This window comes from Megalobrama amblycephala, linkage group LG17 (genome assembly GCF_018812025.1).
Source record: "Megalobrama amblycephala isolate DHTTF-2021 linkage group LG17, ASM1881202v1, whole genome shotgun sequence".
NCBI classification, from domain to species: domain Eukaryota; kingdom Metazoa; phylum Chordata; class Actinopteri; order Cypriniformes; family Xenocyprididae; genus Megalobrama; species Megalobrama amblycephala.
The window spans coordinates 48,149,561-48,171,189 of NC_063060.1; the positions used below are offsets into that span (position 1 = coordinate 48,149,561).

The 21,629-nt window shown below is 37.0% G+C and overlaps 1 pseudogene; it reads right to left on the reverse strand.

The window, feature by feature from the left end:
* LOC125250791 overlaps positions 1–21,629 on the reverse strand; it is a 79,305-nt pseudogene that overhangs the window by 38,601 nt on the left and 19,075 nt on the right.

A 21,629-nucleotide genomic window follows, 5' to 3' on the forward strand; every position in this document is an offset into this window, starting at 1 on the left:
CCACCTTTAGAAATTCTATCTTGATGAAAAATATTGTAACCAGGAATTGAAACAGCAGAATTAAAAATAGATTTCTTAAGCCATGATTCAGAAATGACAAGAATATCAGGATTTGCAGTATGAACGTATGCAGTGAGCTCAGCAACTTTAGGGAGAAGACTACGTATGTTCAGATGCATTAGTCCAAGACCTTTATGATTACAAAAACAATCAAAAGTTAATGAATGTATGGATTTGCTCGCTGGAATATCCGAAGATGAACAGTCAAATGGGCCGGGATTTGGTTGAATATTCCCGGACATCAACAACAGAAGGATGGTAAGGCATCTGTCTGAACGATTTGATGGTAAAATCCTTGTTAACAGTCGTGCTAGGATGAAGAGGCACACAGAAATAGTCCTGAAGGACCAAAATGCTGGTTGTACGAACCAAAAAAACTAAGCTAGGGATAGCTGGAGATAATAAAGGCAATGACTTTCCCCATGATAAACAACTGGTTGAACATGTGCTTCTGCCTGATGTGAATGGAATAAACAGAACTGAAACGGAAGCTTGACAGGCATTAAGAACTTCAACAGAACTGCACAAGTAAAACAAACATAGTGCAGTAAAAATCAAAATGAGTCTCCGTTTAAAAGTCAATGCACAATCAGTTAAAAAGCAGCTCTGAAACCGTGGCATGGTGGAATCCAGTCCGTATTTACAAACCACCGATTCTGAAGGGCAGTCTGTCAAAACAGTCCAGAATACGTAACAAATAATCCAGTCCGTGTTTCCAATCCGCCGAGTCATCTGAAAAATGATGTTGAATTAGATAGCGTGTAAACAAAGAGCCGACGCCATCAGTCAGCGCTTTATCGCAACTTTGTCCAGACAATACTTGTAGCAGAAACTGGGAACGGGCGATGGGCAGCACAGGACCAGTAGAACCAGAAGTTCGCGTGCGGCTTGCACGCCGCACAGAAACGACGTCCACCGGCTCAGGAGAATAACAAATCCCCCAGCTCGCTGTCAAAAGCACTCAACCCACGCCCGCAGTCCAAAGACAATCGCAGACGCACACAGGTAGATGACAAAGTTGTTCAGAAATCTTTATAAAAATACTGAAGTGTGCTATCGTTACTGGGAAATTAACAACACGAAGACAGAGAAGAGACATATAGCACTTAACCAGCTTGCTGCCATCTTGGTTTCACCAACTTATGCGATGAATTTGCGATGGCTATGGATCGGCAACATCTATTCCAGGTTTACAGATAGGACATATACATCATAAGATTACACTTTATGTTGATGATGTATTTTTTATTTATTTATTTATTTTTTAATCTCAACCTGAGAGGTCAGTTCCCACTTTGATTGAGTTGATTAACTGGTTCAGTACCTTCTCTGGTTATAAATTAATTTAGCTAAATCTGAAGCTATGCCTTTAGGTACTCTTATTTCCAAACCTAATATTGTGCCCTGCTTGGGGATATGTTTTCGGACAATAAGTTAATGTCATTTGAGGAGTTCACTCAGAAGTATCAGTTGTTCAAACAATTTTTTTTTTTCGTTTCCTCCAATTGAGACATTATATTACTAATATCACAACACTTAGGAATTGTGAAATGTCTTCTATTGAGAGACTACTTTTTTTTTCATCTGGAAAAATGTCTCTGGGTAGGTTTTATAGTTCCATGTGTTCAATTTCTCCTGTTGATACACGGAGAATCAAATGTAAATGGGAAGAAGAGTTAGATACTGATATTGATGATGAAACATGGGATGACATTTGATCTTATGCTAAGATTCGGTAAGCTCTATTCGGGAGGAAGCTGTCTACAGTATAGACTTAAGACATCAAAGGGTCTACTCATCGCTCATCTGAATGTTAGGAGCTTACTTCCAAAGATCACGGAGATAAGACTGTTATGTTCTGAGCTCAAGTTGTCAGTACTTGGGTGTAGTGAAACATGGTTGGACGATTCGATCTTGGATTCTGAAATCGGAATTGCAAATTACAGTTTGATAAGAAGAGATCGAAATCGTAAGGGAGGAGGTGTATGTGTATATGTCCGATCTGATTTGACGTATAATGTTAGAAATGATTTGGACTTTTATGAGTTGCTGGAAAGGGTTTTAAATGAAGGTCTGAAACTCCATGATCCAGAGGTTATAATTTGTGGGGATTTAAATATGGATATGTTGAAAAGTGACTCTAATGTATAAGTCCTTTAAAAATTTTTGTGATTTCTTTGCATTGAAACAAATTATTAAGGTACCAACTAGAAATACGCCAAAGTCTCAGTCCGTTATTGATGTAATACTGGTATCTGACTCAGTGAAGATAGGCTGCAGTGGTGTTATTGATTGTTATATGAGTGATCACTGTTTAATTTATATATGTAGAAAAGTGTTGAAGACCAAATTTAATGGACATAATACTGTATCTGTGAGATCTATGAAAAAATATAGACCTGATTTATTTTGTGAGGAATTGGGAAAGGTTGATTGGTCATATGTATTGGGTTGTAAGGATGTTGATAAAGCTTGGGAGTGTTTTAAGGAATTATTTTGTCAGGTTTTAGATAGGGTAGCTCCTGTTAAGAAAGTAAGAGTTAAACAACGATCAGAACCTTGGATCTCTAATGAAATATTAGGTCGGCTGAAATTAAGGAATGACTGTTTTAAGAAGTATAAGAATGATTTGGAAGTTAGTAGTTTTGAGCTTTATAAATTAAGAAGAAATGAGGTTAGGGATATGATAAGAGAAGCAAAAAGAAATTATTTTAAGGATAAGATAAATGAAAATAGACATGAACCCAAAAAGCTTTGGGGAGTGTTAAAGAATTTAGGTTATTCAAATGCGGTAAATATGAAGTCTTCAAAATTTAATATAAAGGTGGAGGAGAATTTAATTTCTAATCCAAAAGAAGTTGCTGACATTTTTAATCAGTATTTTATATCATTAGCTAATAAATTATATACTTATCTTCCTGGAAGATCTGATATTTATAATGAAAAGCAAGTGCAATCTTTTTATCGGCAGCGTGGAATTATTCAAGATTCCTTTAAGTTGAGATCAATTACTGAAAGTGAAGTTTTTAAATGTATAAATGAATTAAAAATAAATAAGGCTCCTGGGATTGATAATATTTCTGCTAAATTCTTTTAGGGACTCCGCTAGAGTAATTGCTCCTTATGTATCATATATTTTAAACTTATCAGTTGAGCAAGGTAAAATACCAAGAGAGTTTAAAAGTGCTAGAGTTATACCATTATATAAAAAGGGTTGTAAGTTAAATATGGCTAATTATATAGGCCTGTTTCTGTCTTAGGTGTGGTGTCTAAGATTATGGAAAGACTTATTTATGACCAGATTGAAATTTATATTCGTAAAAGCAGTATCTTGTACGATTTACAGTCTGGGTTTAGGCCTTTACATTCAACAGAAACTTGTTTATTATATATGACAGATAAAATAAGGAAAGCGGTTGACAATGGCAAATATTGTGGGATGGTTATGTTGGACCTTCAGAAGGCATTTGATACCGTAGACCATAAAATTTTAAAGTTAAAGGCTGTTGGGTTTGATGAGAAATCCCTCAGGTGGGTTCAGTCCTACCTTGATGATAGGAGCCAGAGGGTTGATATTAAGGGTATATTATCTAGTCCTTTATTTATTAATTGTGGAGTTCCTCAAGGGAGTATTTTAGGTCCCTTATTTTTTCTTTTATACATAAATGACCTTAACACTCTGAGGTCTGAGGGTATCGCCGGTGATACCACCGCGTTTTTTTTCTTACCAGTGTGAAAGAGACTCAAAATACTCCATCAATGTTGCACATACAATTAAGAGTTATACACCATTTTAATCTGTTGAATATCTTCTTTCATTTGTGTACACTCAGAGTACAAACAAAATGCTGTGCTTTTTGTAAAATAAAGAAAACTAACATGATGCGTGATCTCTCGTCTCCCTCTGAACAAAGTCCAATCTGATAGTTCTCAGAAAATGAACTGTAACTTAGTGAATACGAATGACAAAAAAATTAAACTTATGTCTAAAGAAACGTTGAAATGTCAGGTTTTAAATCGTGAAAACAAACATTCTGTGTTTATGTAATCTGTATGAAAAGAGAGCCATGTCAGAAGTCCGTGATTCAGCTCATTATCCGCTAATGCGGCCACGCCCACGGAGCGAGCGCTATTCAGACGCAAATTCAGAAGCAATACATGCATTCATCATCTCAATCGTGTATTTATTGTCTTGAAAAGTGTTTATCTGGATGGTAAAGCCATGGTTAGCGAACTCTAGAAGACATGCAGTTAGTTCCTGGTTCTTCTTCTTTATATGGATTTGTGGCCTAAAGGTGCACAGAGCGCCCTCCGGCTGCAAGTATGAATTGTATCCAGCACTCATAGTGATTATATATAGAATAAATATAGAATAAATATTACTCCTCTGTATATAAATTTGACATAAACATATAAGAATCCATCAATATTTCTCCAAATGTGCATGCTTTAAGCTAAAAGCCTATATGAAATGAACATAGAGGTAACATAATTGTTCAGACTCTTCTGCATCACAGAAATACATTATATTTTAAAGAATATAATAGAATACCATTATTTTAAATTGAGCTGAGACATGATCACAGAGGGTTTTTTCACACCCTACCTGACTGAAAGGCCTCATTAATATGCAAGTAATTTAGGTCATTATTATTTGATTCTTTTGTCTCCTCAGGTGTAAATGGCCCATTATTCATGATCATTCACGCCTCCTCGCATACTGTGTTTCTTGACAAAAAGTGTCTTACAAAAACTAAATCTCTCTATTGTTTTATATGAAGGAGTAGGCAGCATAATTTTTACATAATTCTGAAGCAAAAACTCTAGTCTACAACCTCCAATACCCAGAAGTCTTATGAACACAGATTTAATATACTTTTTTTGGCCTTATTTCAGTGACTTAAGTTTTTTGTTTTTTCAATAACCGCGCATAAACATTATTCCTTCAAAAACAAAAACATGTACATACATGTTCCTTACATATTATTGTAGCCTAGTTTGTGATGAATACAGTGTAATGACACTTGTGTCATTAATGTGTTTATGAACAACTGAAAAAAGCACAAATGTCAGGGCATGTCAAAACTTCTCCAAGCCCCAAATCAGCCTCAGACCCCTGAGGGTTAAAGTAGCATGTTCAGAGGAACTTTTTCTTTATGCAGTTTTAGTGTTTCATCATGATAAGGGGGTCTTAGAGGAAACAATGACTTCAGTTACAAGAGATGTCCAAATGGTTTTTAGATAATAAGCTTTCCCTACATGCAGGTAAAACTGAGGCCATTCTCTTTGCATCTAAAAGGAAATTGAATAAGGATGGTACTTTTTTGATTAAGATTAACAATATGGAAATAGAGGCAAAAAATGTAGTAAATTATTTGGGTTGTTTAATAGATAATAAATTATCAGGTGATTTTATGGCTAGAAAAGTATTTACAAAAATATGTGGTAAAATTAAGTTTTTAGCTAGGCAAGCTGATTTATTGGATGTTCAGTCCTTAAAATTGTTGGCAGGAGTCTTGATTCAGCCCCATTTTGATTATGCTTCCTCATTTTGGTACAGTAGTTGTTCTCAAGGTATGAAAGATAAATTGCAAAAGGCTCAAAATAAATTAGTTAGAATTATTTTAAAAGTGCATTCACGAACACATTTGCATAGCGAATCATTTAAGGAGTTGGGTTTATTGACTGTGGAAAAAAGGGTGTTTTTTTTTAAATTGGGTATGACTCATAAAATTGTTAATAATATAGTTCCAAGTTATTTAGAAAATTATTTTTACATGGTGAGACAACAGCATTCTTATGGTACTAGGGGTAGAAATTTTAATATTTGTCCATGTAAATTTAAAAGTTTGGTAGGGAAGAATATTTTTTTATATACTAGTGCTATTGAATGGAATAAATTACCAGCGTCATTAAAGGGAGTAAAAGATTTTGGGAGATTTAAAAGTTTGGTAAAAAGATGGCTGTTTGGTGATATAAGCTAGCTTGTTTTGTGGTGTTTTTTTTTTTTTTTTTTTTTTTAAATTGTAGGTTGATTGGGAGATACTGTTGCTCTGTCACCTGTGTGTTTGAAGTGTAAAACTGAAATAGGTACTTTAACACATAATCTGTGGTCATGTAACAGACTGCAAAGGTATTGGATTTTGGTGCTATAGGGAAAATGGAAAAGATCATTAATACTCAGTTGGATTTTGACCCAGTCTCACTGTTGTTGGATATACCTAATGGATGCATTGTATTTTATCTGTTAATAGGAAATTGTATAGTATTCTATCCTTTGCTGCCAGGAAAAAAATATTTTACTTAATTGATAAACGAGTGATAAACCTCCATCACTTAAAGGTTGGCATAAGATTATTTTTGAGTTGATTCCCCTATGTTATAATATTGTAATTGTGTAACTTTCTGGACATTAGACTTTCTTTGTCCTTTTATCTTTTTGAAATATGTTTTATTTTTATTTTTTTGTATAACCTGTTATACTATGGTGTAGTCCAGTTTTATATATGAATCTGAGCTATTTGTTGTTGTTTTTTGATTTAGTTTTTTCTTCTGATAATGTGTTGTTGTCCAGTGTTACTGGATCTTAGTGCTGCATTTGACACTATTGATCACAATATTCTTTTAAATAGACTAGAAAATTATGTTGGCATTAGTGGAATTGCATTGTCATGGTTCAAATCATACTTATCTGACCGTTATCAGTTTGTAGTAGTAAACGAAGAGATGTCATATCGATCACAAGTTCAATATGGAGTACCGCAAGGCTCAGTACTAGGACCGTTGCTTTTCACTCTGTACATGCTACCCTTGGGAGATATCATTAGGAAGCATGGCGTTAGTTTTCATTGTTACGCTGATGATACTCAGCTCTATATTTCTTCACGCCCTGACTAAATTAACAGAATGTATAGCCGATATAAAAAACTGGATGACCAGTAATTTCCTACTACTAAATTCAGAAAAAACAGAGATTCTAATTTTTGGACCGAAAACTACTTCACGCAATAACCTAGAATACTGTCTAACACTTGATGGCTGCTCTGTTAAGTCTTCGTCGTCAGTTAGGAACCTGGGTGTGCTGTTTGATACCAATCTTTCATTTGAAGGCCATGTTACTAGCATCTGTAAAACCGCTTTCTTCCATCTTAAAAATATATCTAAACTACGACATATGCTCTCAATGAAAAATGCAGAACAGTTAGTTCATGCGTTCATGACCTCAAGGCTAGATTACTGTAACGCTCTACTGGGTGGTTGTTCCTCCCCAGTACCTGAGCGAGCTCTTAAAGCATTATAGTCCTTCACGTTTATTGCGATCTCAGAATTCAGGCCAGCTGATAATACCAAGAATATCAAAATCAACTGCAGGTGGTAGATCCTTCTCCTATTTGGCACCTAAACTGTGGAACAATCTTCCTAGCATTGTTCGGGATGCAGACACACTCTGTCAGTTTAAATCTAGACTAAAAACGCATCTCTTTAACCTGGCATACACATAACACATTATCAGTTTATATTTTCAAATCCGTTAAAGGATTATTAGGCTGCATAAATTAGGTCAGCCGGAACCGGGAACACTTCCTATAACACCTGATGTACTCGTTACATCAGAAGAAGAATGGCATCTACGCTAATATTAGTCTTTCTGTTTATCCCGAGGTTTACCGTAGTCAACCGGATCCGGGCCGTATCCAGCTGAGACCAAGGACCGGTGCCATGACACGACCACAACGCAGCCCTGAAGTATCAGCAGAGATCGAGTCGACTAGATCATCCATTGTGAAGACATCATCAACACGACAGCCAGTAGCACAGTTCCTCAACAGACCGTCCATACTGGCGTGATGAATACGATCCTCAACTGGATGGAACTGAAATAAATACTTTAAATGTTTTGATCTCATTGGACTTATGATAGTTACCTGAATCATAGGTGAATCGGGACACTTGACATTTGACTTGACATTTGACATTCAACAGTGCTTTGATCTGCCTGCATTGACACTATTCTTTAAGAGCTGCTGTGCAGCCAAAATTATATACCAGTTATCAATGTAAAAGCTGCTTTGACATAATCTGCATTGAAAAAAGCGCTATATAAATAAAGGTGACTTGACAAACCTGCTTTAACCTGATTCAAACCTGATTTACCCTGATTTGAATAAATAAGAGCTGATAGAAAACTGATGAGAATATTGCTTCAGAATAAATCACATATAAAATTTGTAACATTATTTTAAGGGTCCCGAATAATGCTTTAATTTAGAAGATGTTGATAATATCACCAAAATTCTAATTATCTGTTATTTCTCTTTTAGTCATTCAGTCAGTCATATTTAATTATAAAGCACATTTAAAAACAACAGCTGTTGGCCAAAGTGCTGTACAAAGGTTAAACAAGTACCCTAATAAGTAAACAAAGCACACCAACAAACAATACACTACAATTTATACCACTGTACCTGCTTATGACCATATGCAACAGTAAATAAATGAGTTTTTAGCAAAGATTTAAAATCAATGCATGTTGGTGCAGACTTTATATAAAATGGCAGATTGTTCCAAAGCTGTGGTACAGCCACTGAAAAGGAACGGTCTCCTTTCAAATTTAGATGTGTCCTTGGAACAGTCAACTGTAGACTACTGGTTGATCTGAGTTTTCTGGATGCATTATGGTGGAATAAAAGAAGAATTGAATTTGAAACATTATTGTTTGTTTATAAGGGTTTGCATGTATGGAGGAGCCAGTCCATGCAAACCCTTATAAACAAACAATAATGTTTCAAATTCAATACAATATTTAACTGGGAGCCAGTGGAGAGAGATCACTGGCGAAGTATGTTCCCTCTCCCTTGTTCCAGTCAACAGTCTTGCAGCAGCATTTTGAATAAGTTGAAGACGTAACAACAGAGACTGTGAGACACCCAAGTACAGTACTTCACAATCTAATCTGGATTAAATAAAAGTGTGTATCACAGACTCCATGTCTCTGGATTTTAAGAATGACTGATAAAAAAAAAAAAAAAAACTTCTGACCACAGCATTGACCTAAGTCAGAGCAGAGTCAAAAGTAATGCCCAGGTTTCTAACATGTGTATGGAGATTACCAGATAGAAGTCCCAGTTTACTGACAACAACCTCTGTAAAAGCAGAGAAACCAAAAATTAAGACTTCCGTCTTGGAATCGTTTAACTGAAGGAAGTTGGCAGACATCCACTGTTTAACATCTCTCAAACAATCAGACAAACACTGCAAACTAGAAACATCCTTTGGATGCAAGGGAACATAACGGCGTAACAGTGGTATGAAACATTATGCTTCTTAAAAATAGTATACAAAGGGAGCATGTATAAAGAAAATAAAACAGGACCCAGAATCGAGCCCTGTGGAACCCCACACAAAACTGGTGCACGAGATGAAGAGTAATTGCCCATCTCTACAGAAAAAGTTTGATCCTTTAAATAGGAGGCAAACCAATTCAAAACATGACCTTGGCTCCCAATTTGCTGTAAACGATTTAAAAGAATGCCATGATCGAATTAATTGTTAAAAGATGATAAAATTGTATTAAAAAAATAATAATGATGCATTTCTCTTGATCTAACAGGATGGGCAAGCTATCAATCACCCAGGCCCACCCATACATCCACCCCTAGTCTGCAATACTGGAGTCTCACCTGAGGTCAGGAGGAATAATAGGCATTGATCCGTCACTCTTCAGAGACACACAGCTGTGTTCTGGAGATGAAGCTCTCTGTCTCTTCGTTCTGGAGATACAGAAATAATTCTTCCTTCAGTTCTGTTTGTTGTTTCATTTGTTATGAGTCAGTCTGTTGACTCTACTGGATACAGACTCTACTGGATACAGTCTCACCTGGGGTCAGAGGTCACAGCTTCAACACTGAGGTCAGGAGGAATAATAGGCATTGATCCGTCACTCTTCAGAGACACACAGCTGTGTTCTGGAGATGAAGCTCTCTGTCTCTTCATTCTGGAGATACAGAAATAATTCTTCCTTCAGTTCTGTTTGTTCTTTCATTTGTTATAAGTCAGTCTGTTGTCTCTACTGGATAGAGATTTACCTGGGGTCAGAGGTCACAGCTTCAACACTGAGGTCAGGAGGAATAATAGGCATTGATCCGTCACTCTTCAGAGACACACAGCTGTGTTCTGGAGATGAAGCTCTCTGTCTCTTCATTCTGGAGATACAGAAATAATTCTTCCTTCAGTTCTGTTTGTTCTTTCATTTGTTATAAGTCAGTCTGTTGTCTCTACTGGATAGAGATTTACCTGGGGTCAGAGGTCACAGCTTCAACACTGAGGTCAGGAGGAATAATAGGCATTGATCCATCACTCTTCAGAGACACACAGCTGGGTTCTGGAGATGAAGCTCTTTGACTCAAGATACTGAGAAAACACAGAAATAAGGTAACACTTTATTTTAAGGGTCCAGAATAATAGATTAGTTAAACATTAATTAATGATGAACTTGTCCACAATTAAGCATTAGTTAAGAATGAACACACTAGTAATTAATGATTAACTTCACATTTTAAGGGTCATGAATTAAGCATTAGTTAAGCTTAAATAATCTAGTAATTAATGATTTACTTGTTCACAATTATTCATAGGTTAAGCATGGAGACAATAGTAAATATAGTTGCAAGCAGCGATGGCGGACCCAAGCCTGGTGGCACCGCTGACCCAGTGGCTTCAGGGCAACTGTGCACAGCGGGCAATAGGCATTTAAATGGGGTAAACATAAAAGGAGTATGTCAAAAGAATTTTAATACAAAAACCTACCCATCACAGAAACATGTAACCATCACTAGATTTAAATAAAAACATATTTTGGCTGATTTATAAGCCTTTTAAAATAGTGAGGACCAGTCAAATGTCCTCACTAGTGGGTTGTGAAAGTATTCCACAAAATAAGTGAGGACTTTTGGTCCTCACAAGTATAGTCAAAACAAGTACAGAGGGACACAGACAGAATGCACACCTTTTTCAAAAGGTGGCGCTATAGAGGCCCTCCTTCCTGCCCATTTCTGAGGCTTTGCCCATGTCTACTGGATGACAATCCTGACATAGGAGTCGAGTTTCATGCAATTTGAAACATGCTAAGTGTCTCAAACCCATCCAAAACAAATATTGAAGTTTGATCTGTTGCTATGGCAACAGTGTTTGAAAAATATTAAAAACCTTTTTACATGTCTACATTCATTATGTCTTGACATTATTCTAATAGAGTTTGAAGCAAATTGGGTAAAAATCAGAGGGTGATCTTAAAGCATTTTGAAAGTAACACTTCCTGCTGCCAGTTGGTGGCACAATAACTTTGACTCACAATAGTCACATCCATGTGATCAGAATCCTACAACGAACACACAGCTGTTTCATAAAGTTTCATAAAAATCAATCAATGTATGCTGAGGTTATAACACATTTCCTGTTTCCCTTTTCTTGTTTGTAATTCCTTAAGACTTGGTGTGATTTATAAAAAAAAAAAATAAAATAAAAAAAACGAGTCATATTTGTCCAACAAAACTCACACCATATTCTTGAGCTTGTTGAGGTATGTGGAATAGTGCATATTTTATTCCATTGATCAGGTAATAAGGAAATGCCAACCTCTTTTTCCTGTTTTAATCTTATATATTCTATTGAATGATTCCTTGAATTATTTATCACTTTATATAATTTGGATACAGTCTTACTATAGTAATACAGTCTTACTAGTCTTATATGTCTGTATGATAACCTGCACAATCTGATTAATCTTAGCATTGTCCTTTATTTCTTTCAAATAATACTGACGAACCTGTAAATAACTAAATAGGTCTTTATTTACAAGACCAAACTTGTCTTTTAAAGTTTGAAAACTCTCCATATTGCTATTGTTTATAATTGTACAGAGTGCATAAATTCCTAAATAATTCCATTGCGTAAACCTATGTCCCTGGTTTAACATCTGGATTGTACACCACCCAATTCAAAATCCGGATTTGTTTCTCCAAGTGAAGTTCCTTTACCTTAGTAAACCACATTTTTAAAGTAAATTGTGTTATTGGATTAACATTTTGGATTTAGTTTTGAAAGTTAGATTTTTTACCTATTAGATCTGGTATCCCTTGAAACTCATTTTCTATTTCCTTCCACTTTGTCTCCACCTCTAAATCACACCAACACACCAATGGTCTCAGCTGGGCGGCATAATAATAATCTTTCAAATTGGGGAGTGACATGCCACCCTTACTTTTATCCAGTTGGGTATAATTGAGATAATCACTTCTCTCCAAGAAGGAGGAATAACTGCTTCTATAAGGGTACAATTAAATGATGAAATATGAAGTGGTGAAATTTCTCTTCTAAATGTTTTGAACCACTCTGAAGGCAAACCATCATTACCAGGCATTTTGTTAGGGTCCAAGCCACTATGGCGCAGGCAGTGGCGCCCCCAGAAAATTTTAATAGGGGTGGCCAGACGAGGCCACAGCAAATCTTGGGTTGGCAAAAAAAATAAATTATATATATATATATATATATATATATATATATATATATATATATATATATTTTTTTTATATTATATAATATAATATAATATATGAGCAATATCACACGAGTAGCCGTGCGATATACAACAGTTCTGTCTGGTTCTCGAATCTGATTGGCTGATAGCCATGCAATATTTCAGTGATAACAGCACTCCTACTGCCTTTTCACCGTTTGTATCACTCCGCTTGAAGTGACCGTCATGGCGGCCGATCAAATCAACCGTAATTTTTACAAATACTACTTCTTGTACCACGAACTGTAGTTTTAATAGTTTTTTAGGCGAGAATGTAGTTGTTTAGACCTGAAATATGTGACTCATATTTAATAACAGAGCCTATTTTACAATTTGTTTTGACGTTTTCGGAGATGCGAGCTCGAGGGCGTCAGCGGCCGTTCAGTGCTTCTGTAACCGCCGAGAACAGCTTCATCTCGGCCAGTGCCTCGGGGATTTGCCGCTGGCTCTTATAGTGGTTAAACATGAGACATAATTCAATTTGAGTACATAGAACGGGCAATCTTTGGTCTTATTAATCTATTATTTGTTCCAGAGCAAGTCGAATTGTGCTATATTAAATTTGATAATAATAAACGTTACGTTACATCCTTATATAGCACATTGGCTACAACTAGACGGGACATATCAGACTCTTCTCCGCTTCAAATACGTAAAACATTAAACTTTATAAACATATGGTTTTTTGAGTAAAGAAAACGCTTTACAATTTTTTTTTTTTCAAACATCAGATCTTTATTTACCTTTGCACTGCACAGAGGAGATGTCCAAACTGCGTGCGCACTTTATTCAGGAGGTGAGGCAGATTAATGAGGCTTGATTGACAGTTTGAGGATCCAATGGAGTTAGGAGGTTTTGTCACAAGCTCTTTAAAATCCTTTTCATTCGTTAAATATTTGTAAAACCCACATACAAGCGTAAATGGTGACCTATTTTTTTTTTTTTAATAACTAGTGCTTTATGTTTGACTGAACTGTACAATTGTGCTTATTTGTTGTTCTAAATATTATTGTTAATAAATATGATTTTATATAAATATGTCCATTAAGTAATGTGGATTGAGTGAACATTACATTAATACGCCATTAGATGGCGGCAACATTTTACAGGAGAATGAGTCAGTGAAGCACAAGAGACTTTTAAATTGAAAGGAACTTTTGCAAAAGGAAGTTGTTTTAGCGCTGTGGTGTAATGGATTTTATGGAAAATTCCCAAACTGTAAAAAAGGACAAATACAAAGATCGCTTTCCTCAGAGGACATTCAAACGGACTTGTATAAAGGATATAATATTATGGACATCGACTTGAAGAATGAATGTAATGCAATATACCAGACACAGGTAATAGCCTACTCTCTCTCTCTCTAATACTGTACAAAATTCAATGTGTTTCAATGAAGCGACTCAACGTTCCTTCGTTACTAGTTCTGAAGTGACGTTTTAGAGTTAGTAACGGAGGCTTGGTCCAACTGTCAAATTGAGATTTGAATCCGTGGCGGAAGGAAGTAGTGCTGCACAAAAGAGGGTTTTAAAGACACTCCGTTGTTGTTCTTACTTATTTACACACTCGTGCCGTCGAACTGTTGTATAAACGCAATATCACACTCGTAGCCGTGCGATATGGCTGTATATCAGCACGCTGTGATGACGAATCACAGCCGTGCCGATATACAGCCATATCGCACGGCTACGAGTGTGATATTGCGTTTATATATATATATATATATATATATATATATATATATATACACAAACACACACACACACATACGTGTCAACATTCATACATGTACGCACCGTTTTGAGGTAGTTTTAATTGCATATTTGGTAATTCCATGACTTAATTTACCACAGAACAACGTAGTTTTTCGCATGCTCGTAGTTTCTTTTGCGCTTTATTTAAGTTATAATAAAGTAAGCTAATATGCAGCGTGCGCCGCATTTGCGCATGCAATTCTTGAGTGCGCGCTGCGAGCACAGTATAACGGCTGATTGAACAGTCATGTTAATTTTTCTGAATTTTACTGACATAGCCTGACAACATCTCATCTTACCGCAGTTCACTGTTGTTCAACTGAAGCTCCCTCCTCGTCACCTGTAGCGTATCTTTTCCAATTGTCATTGATTCAACTTATTCGTTCAAAAAGCTGATTCATTCAGTAAAAAAACACCGCCATTTGTTGCTCAGGGACAATCAATCTACAATCTTTGGCATATTATTTTTTTTCACTTCATGAACTTGTGAATTTACATTATGCATTTAAATTAATAGAAGGCTACCCACTGCAAAATCATACTGGGGTGGCCAGAGTTTATACAGGGGTGGCCGTGGCCACCGTGTTGTATTTAAATGGTTTCATAATATCTGCATCTCATATATTTCCTTACGTGTTGTGGTAGATTGGACTCGTCATAGAATTTGATTATGTATGTCCGTGCGCATAAACTCTGAAATGTCATGATAAGAGTCCCATGCAACATGACGGGAGCCACCGTGCCATATGTTCTTTCGTTTGAGTTTATTATCATGTCAGATCAGCTAGACGAACAGAATGTGGGAAAACAATTAAAGACACCGGAACAACAGCATCAAATTTATGAGACATCGCATCCACAAAGGTCACAAACTCACACAATTAGCTATTATACTGTGGTGTAGCTGCTCATTTGAATTGCCAGCCTGTTAAAAAATTAACAAAAAAAAAAAAAAATCAAGACTTTAAACCTAGCACTACGTTTTATCAATCTTCGTATTATTTGCAGCTTTATGTTCAATATCTTGGTAGGTAATCCGAAAGCCGGTTAAGCCCAGCAGCCCATATCTCACATCAGGATGTGACCTCAGCGCCCGCTTCACATCATAGTATGCAGCTCATTTTTTGGTGATCTTGGCAGGGAAATCTGGAGAGATGTGGACATCCTTGCCCTTGAATTTAAGCTGCTTAGCTTGGATGGCTTTCAGCAAAAGAGCTTCTTTAAGGTTGAATTGGTGAAAACAGATCACGAACGCACACGGTCTCTGACCCTCAGCCGGTTTCGCCGGAGCAGCAGTTCGTCAAGACCAAAATTTTTTTCAACGTCTCCTCCACAAATTTTGTAGGCTGCGGAACTTCCATGCCCTCGGGAATTCCCAAGAGGCGCAGGTTGCTGCGTTAGGAGCGACATTCAAGATCCGTACATTTGGCACGAAGAGCAGTGATTTCGTTCTGCAAGGATGCTACCGTTGGCTCAAGTGCCTGCAAGCTTGTCGTCCATTCTGAAGTTGCACTTTCAAGGCAAGTCAGTCTTTCCTCGTGCGCTCTCACGTCCGAAGTCACCGATACCAGTGAGTTTTGCATTTCCTCATGAAAAGATGATTTTTCTCTTCGAAATTCAGCAGCATGCAAGTCAAACCTTTTATGTATTCCGGCTTCCAATGACTTGATTGCTGACATAATTGCTGCACCATCAATTGTGCTAGCATTGTCCTTAACTAGCTCTGAAGCAGATCCATTGGAGCTTGCTGAATCAGCCTTTTTCAGTCTCTGAGCTTTGGTCGACATTATCACAAAAGGCTAAAAATGTCTAGCTAGATAGTCTAGCAAGTACAGTACGTAATGGGGAATCGGGTACTTGGCCGGATTCTCGCACTACCTAGAGGTAGTTAAAATTGCGCTGTAACAAGTATATAGAGTAATTATAGATTTATTTGCAGAGCTCCCAAATTTGCGACCTTACATGATGAACGCCAAACCGGAAGTCCCCTCTTTTCAGTTTTTCAACTTCAGTTTTAATATCCTACCTAAACTCTTCCTTGAATTGGCTAAATTCTTTTCTCAACTGTTTTTAAGTCGGAATTATCTTTGCTGAGCGCCCACAGAGCTCGAAAGTTTCTGCACCATCTTTCTCTGGTGCAGATTTGTTGTCGTCATTAACCATCTCGTTACACTCCTCTGCTGTTTTTTGTTTCACAAGTCCATTTTTAGGCTTCGCCCCACTCATTTTATAGTCATTTCTCGTATTTGAATTTGGAAAGTTTGAGTATAAGGGCTTTTTCAACTCAATGACCGGGAGCTATAGTTTTATGCTGCCATCACGTGCCTTGCTCCAACCGGAAGTCTGTGTGAGAGGTTTTTCACACACACCCGAAGATCTTAGAGCTGCGTGCCTCAGACAGCATTTTTTTTTTAATACAAATGTACAAAAAAAAAGTATGTTTTGTGTCTATAAAAGTTATGTATTAATACTTATATAACAATGAGACTATTCAATAAGTGTCTTAATTGAGGATATAACTTTTACTTTACAATAAGGGGTAAAACTGTCTTTGTACTGTATTAATGGTCTTTAGCCTTAATTATTGGCTGGTCAATAAACTTGAATATCACTCAATAAATGCCATAATTAATGAGGATTTAACTTTCACTTTAGAATAGGGGGTAAAATTGCCTTTATTAATACTGTATTAATGGCAGTTTAGCCTTAATTATTAATTAATTAATATTAATTAATTTGTTTTTTTTGTTTTTTTTATAGCGCTTTTTACAATGCAGATTGTATCAAAGCAGCTTTACAGTGATAACTGGTACATAATTTTGGCTGCACAGCAGCTCTTCAAGAATAGTGTCAATGCAGGCAGATCAAAGCACTGTTGAATAAATGTCAAGAATACTATTGAATATCAAATGTCAAGTCAAATGTCAAGTGTCCCCAACTAAGCAAGCCAAAGGCGACAGCGGCAAGGAACCCAAACTCCAACAGGTGACATCAGGTGGCAAACAAGTGGCAAATAGGTGTTAAAATGGAGAAAAAAAAACCTTGGGAGAAACCAGGCTTAGTCGGGGGGCCAGTTCTCCTCTGGCGAACAGTGCTTTGTTACAATCAGGTTGCTATCATAAGTCTGATAGGATCGCAACAATCAAAATATTTATTTCAGTTCCATCCAGTTGAGGATCGTATTCATCACGCCAGTATGGACGGTCTGTTGAGGAACTGTGGCACTGGCTGTCGTGTTGATGATGTCTTCACAATGGATGATCTAGTCGACTCGATCTCTGCTGATACTTCAGGGCTGCGTTGTGGTCGTGTCATGGCACCGGTCCTTGGTCTCAGCTGGATACGGCCCGGATCCGGTTGACTACGGTAAACCTCGGGATAAACAGAAAGACTAATATTAGCGTAGATGCCATTCTTTTTCTGATGTAACGAGTACATCAGGTGTTATAGGAAGTGTTCCCGGTTCCGGCTGACCTAATTTATGCAGCCTAATAATCCTTTAACGGATTTGAAAATATAAATTGATAATGTGTTATGTGTATGCCAGGTTAAAGAGATGTGTTTTTAGTCTAGATTTAAACTGACAGAGTGTGTCTGCATCCCGAACAATGCTAGGAAGATTGTTCCAGAGTTTAGGTGCCAAATAGGAGAAGGATCTACCGCCTGCAGTTGATTTTGATATTCTGGGTATTATCAACTGGCCTGAATTCTGAGATCGCAATAAACGTGAAGGACTATAATGCATTAAGAGCTCGCTCAGGTACTGGGGGGCTAAACCATTTAGTGCTTTGTAAGTAATTAGCAAGATTTTAAAATCTATACGATGTTTAACAGGAAGCCAATGCAGTGACGACAGAACTGGGCTAATATGGTCATACTTCCTAGTTCTAGTAAGAACTCTAGCTGCTGCATTTTGTACGAGCTGTAGTTTATTTATCAAGTGGGAGGAACAACCACCCAGTAGAGCGTTACAGTAATCTAGCCTTGAGGTCATGAACGCATGAACTAACTGTTCTGCATTTTTCATTGAGAGCATATGTCGTAGTTTAGATATATTTTTAAGATGGAAGAATGCAGTTTTACAGATGCTAGTAACATGGCCTTCAAATGAAAGATTGGTATCAAACAGCACACCCAGGTTCCTAACTGACGACGAAGACTTAACAGAGCAGCCATCAAGTGTTAGACAGTATTCTAGATTATTGCGTGAAGAAGTTTTCGGTCCAAAAATTAGAATCTCTGTTTTTTCTGAATTTAGTAGTAGGAAATTACTGGTCATCCAGTCTTTTATATCAGCTATACATTCTGTTAATTTAGCGAATTGGTAAGTTTCGTCAGGGCGTGAAGAAATATAGAGCTGAGTATCATCAGCGTAACAATGAAAACTAACGCCATGCTTCCTAATGATATCTCCCAACGGTAGCATGTACAGAGTGAAAAGCAACGGTCCTAGTACTGAGCCTTGTGGTACTCCATATTGAACTTGTGATTGATATGACATCTCATCGTTTAACTACTACAAACTGATAACGGTCAGATAAGTATGATTTGAACCATGCCAATGCAATTCCACTAATGCCAACATAGTTTTCGAGTCTATTTAGAAGAATATTGTGATCAATAGTGGCAAATGCAGCACTAAGATCCAGTAACACTAATAGAGAGATACAACCACGATCTGATGATAAGAGCAAATCATTAGTAACTCTAATGAGAGCAGTCTCAGTACTATGGTACGGTCTAAATCCTGACTGGAAATCCTCACAGATACTATTTCTTTCTAAAAAGGAACATAGTTGTGATGAAACTGCCTTTTCTAGTATTTTTGACAGAAAAGTGAGATTTGAGATCGGCCTGTAATTGACTAATTCTCTAGGATCAAGTTGTGGTTTTTTAATAAGAGGTTTAATAACAGCCAGCTTAAAAGTTTTGGTACGTATCCCAGTGATAAAGATGAAATAATGATATTAAGAAGAGGATCTATGACCTCTGGAAGCATCTCTTTCAATAGCTTAGTCGGTATAGGGTCTAACATACATGTTGTTGATTTTGATGATTTAACAAGTTTAGACAATTCTTCCTCTCCTAAAGCAGAAAATGAATTGAATTTTTCTTCAGGGACACTACAATGCACTGTCTGACACAAGACTGTAGTAGACGGTTGCATGGTTATAATTTTCTCTCTAATATTATCAATCTTGCAAGTAAAGAAGTTCATAAAGTCATTACTGCTATGCTCTTTGGAAACATCAGAAGTTGAAGCTTTATTTCTTGTTAATTTAGCCACTTTATCAAATAAATACCTAGGGTTGTGTTTATTTTTTTCTAAAAGTTTTGAAAAATAGGCAGATCTAACAGTTTTTAAGGCCTTTCTGTACTCAATCATTTTCTCTCTCCACGAAATGCGAAATACTTCTAGTTTTGTTTTCTTCCAGCTGCGCTCCATTTTTCTAACTGCTGTTTTTAGGGCCCGAGTGTGCTCATTGTACCATGGTGTTGGATTAATTTCCTTAATCTTTTTTAAACGCAAAGGAGCAACTGAGTCTAATGTGCTGGAAAAGACAGAGGCAATAGTTTCTGTTGCAACATCGAGGTCTTCTAAGCTGTCTGGTATGCTAAGGTGATGAAACTGATCAGGAAGATTATTTATAAAGCGATCTTTAGTGGTAGAAGTGATGGTTCTACCATATTTATGGCAGGAAGGCAGTTTAGCCTCTTTGACTAAATGTAGTATACACGAGACTAGATAATGATCTGAGATGTCGTCACTCTGCTGCAGAATTTCAACGGCGTCAATATCGATTCCATGTGACAATATTAGATCTAAAGTATGATTACGACAATGAGTGGGTCCTGACACGTGTTGTCTAACACCAATAGAGTTTAGAATGTCTGCAAATGCCAATCCCAATGAGTCTTTTTTATTATCTACATGGATATTAAAATCACCAACAACAAGGACTTTATCTGCAGCTAGTACTAATTCTGATAGAAAATCGGCAATCTCTTTGATAAAGTCTGTATGGTGTCCTGGTGGCCTGTATACAGTAGCCAACACAAATGTCAACTTACATAATGTTACGTAAAGCACCATCACTTCGAAGGAATTATATTTGAAAGACTTCTGGCTGATACTGTAAATATTACTATAAATTACAGCAACACCTCCCCCTTTGCCTTTCTGACGAGGATTGTGTCGATAATCATAACCTTGAGGACTAGACTCATTTAAAGTAGTGTAATCGTCCGGTTTTAGCCAGGTTTCTGTCAAACACAGCACATCTAGATTATTGTCTGTGATAATATCGTTTACAATACGTGCTTTTGAAGAAAGTGATCTAATATTTAACAATCCAAGCTTTATCATTTGTTTATCATTATTATCTCTATTTTTTATTTGTTGAACAACAATTAATTTTTACCATTAAATGGGTTTGGAAGTTTTTTGTTTTTACTAATTCGGGGTACAGACACAGTTTCTATGTGATAATATCTAGGTGTAAGAGTCTCTATGTGTTGGGAATTATCTGACTTCTGTAACGTGAGGCAGCTAGCAGACAGTCGGTTTAGCCAGTCTGTCTGCTTCCTGTCCTGGGCCCCAGTTTGTCATGTTTTAGTTCTGAGACTATGTGCCATATTACTAGAGAGAAGAGCAGCACCATCCAGGGACGGATGAATACCATCTCTTTTCAACAGGTCAGGTCTGCCCCAAAAGCTTTTCCAATTGTCTATGAAACCTATATTATTCTGTGGACACCACTTAGACAGCCAGCCATTGAGTGATGATAATCTGCTAACTATCTCATCACTCCGACGAACAGGAAGGGGACCAGAGCAAATTACTTCTCCTGACATTGTACTTGCGAGTTCACACACCTCTTTAATGTTAATTTTAGTGATCTCCGACTGGCGAAGTCGAACATCATTTGTGCCGACGTGAATAATAATTTTAGAATATTTACGATTAGCATTAGCCAGCACTTTTAAATTTGCTTTGATGTCAGGTGCTCTGGCTCCCAGCAAACATGTGACTATGGTGGCTGGTGTCTCTATTTTCATGTTCCGTGTAATAGAATCGCCAGTAACTAGGGCACTTTCAACAGGATTCTCAGTGGGTGCGTCACTGAGTGGGGAGAACCTGTTTGATGTTCTTATTGGAATGGAAGAGTGGTGTTTTCCGCGGCTAGGCTCTACAGCCGGAACCGAACAATGTACAGAGTTCACTAAGCTAGTCGCATCCA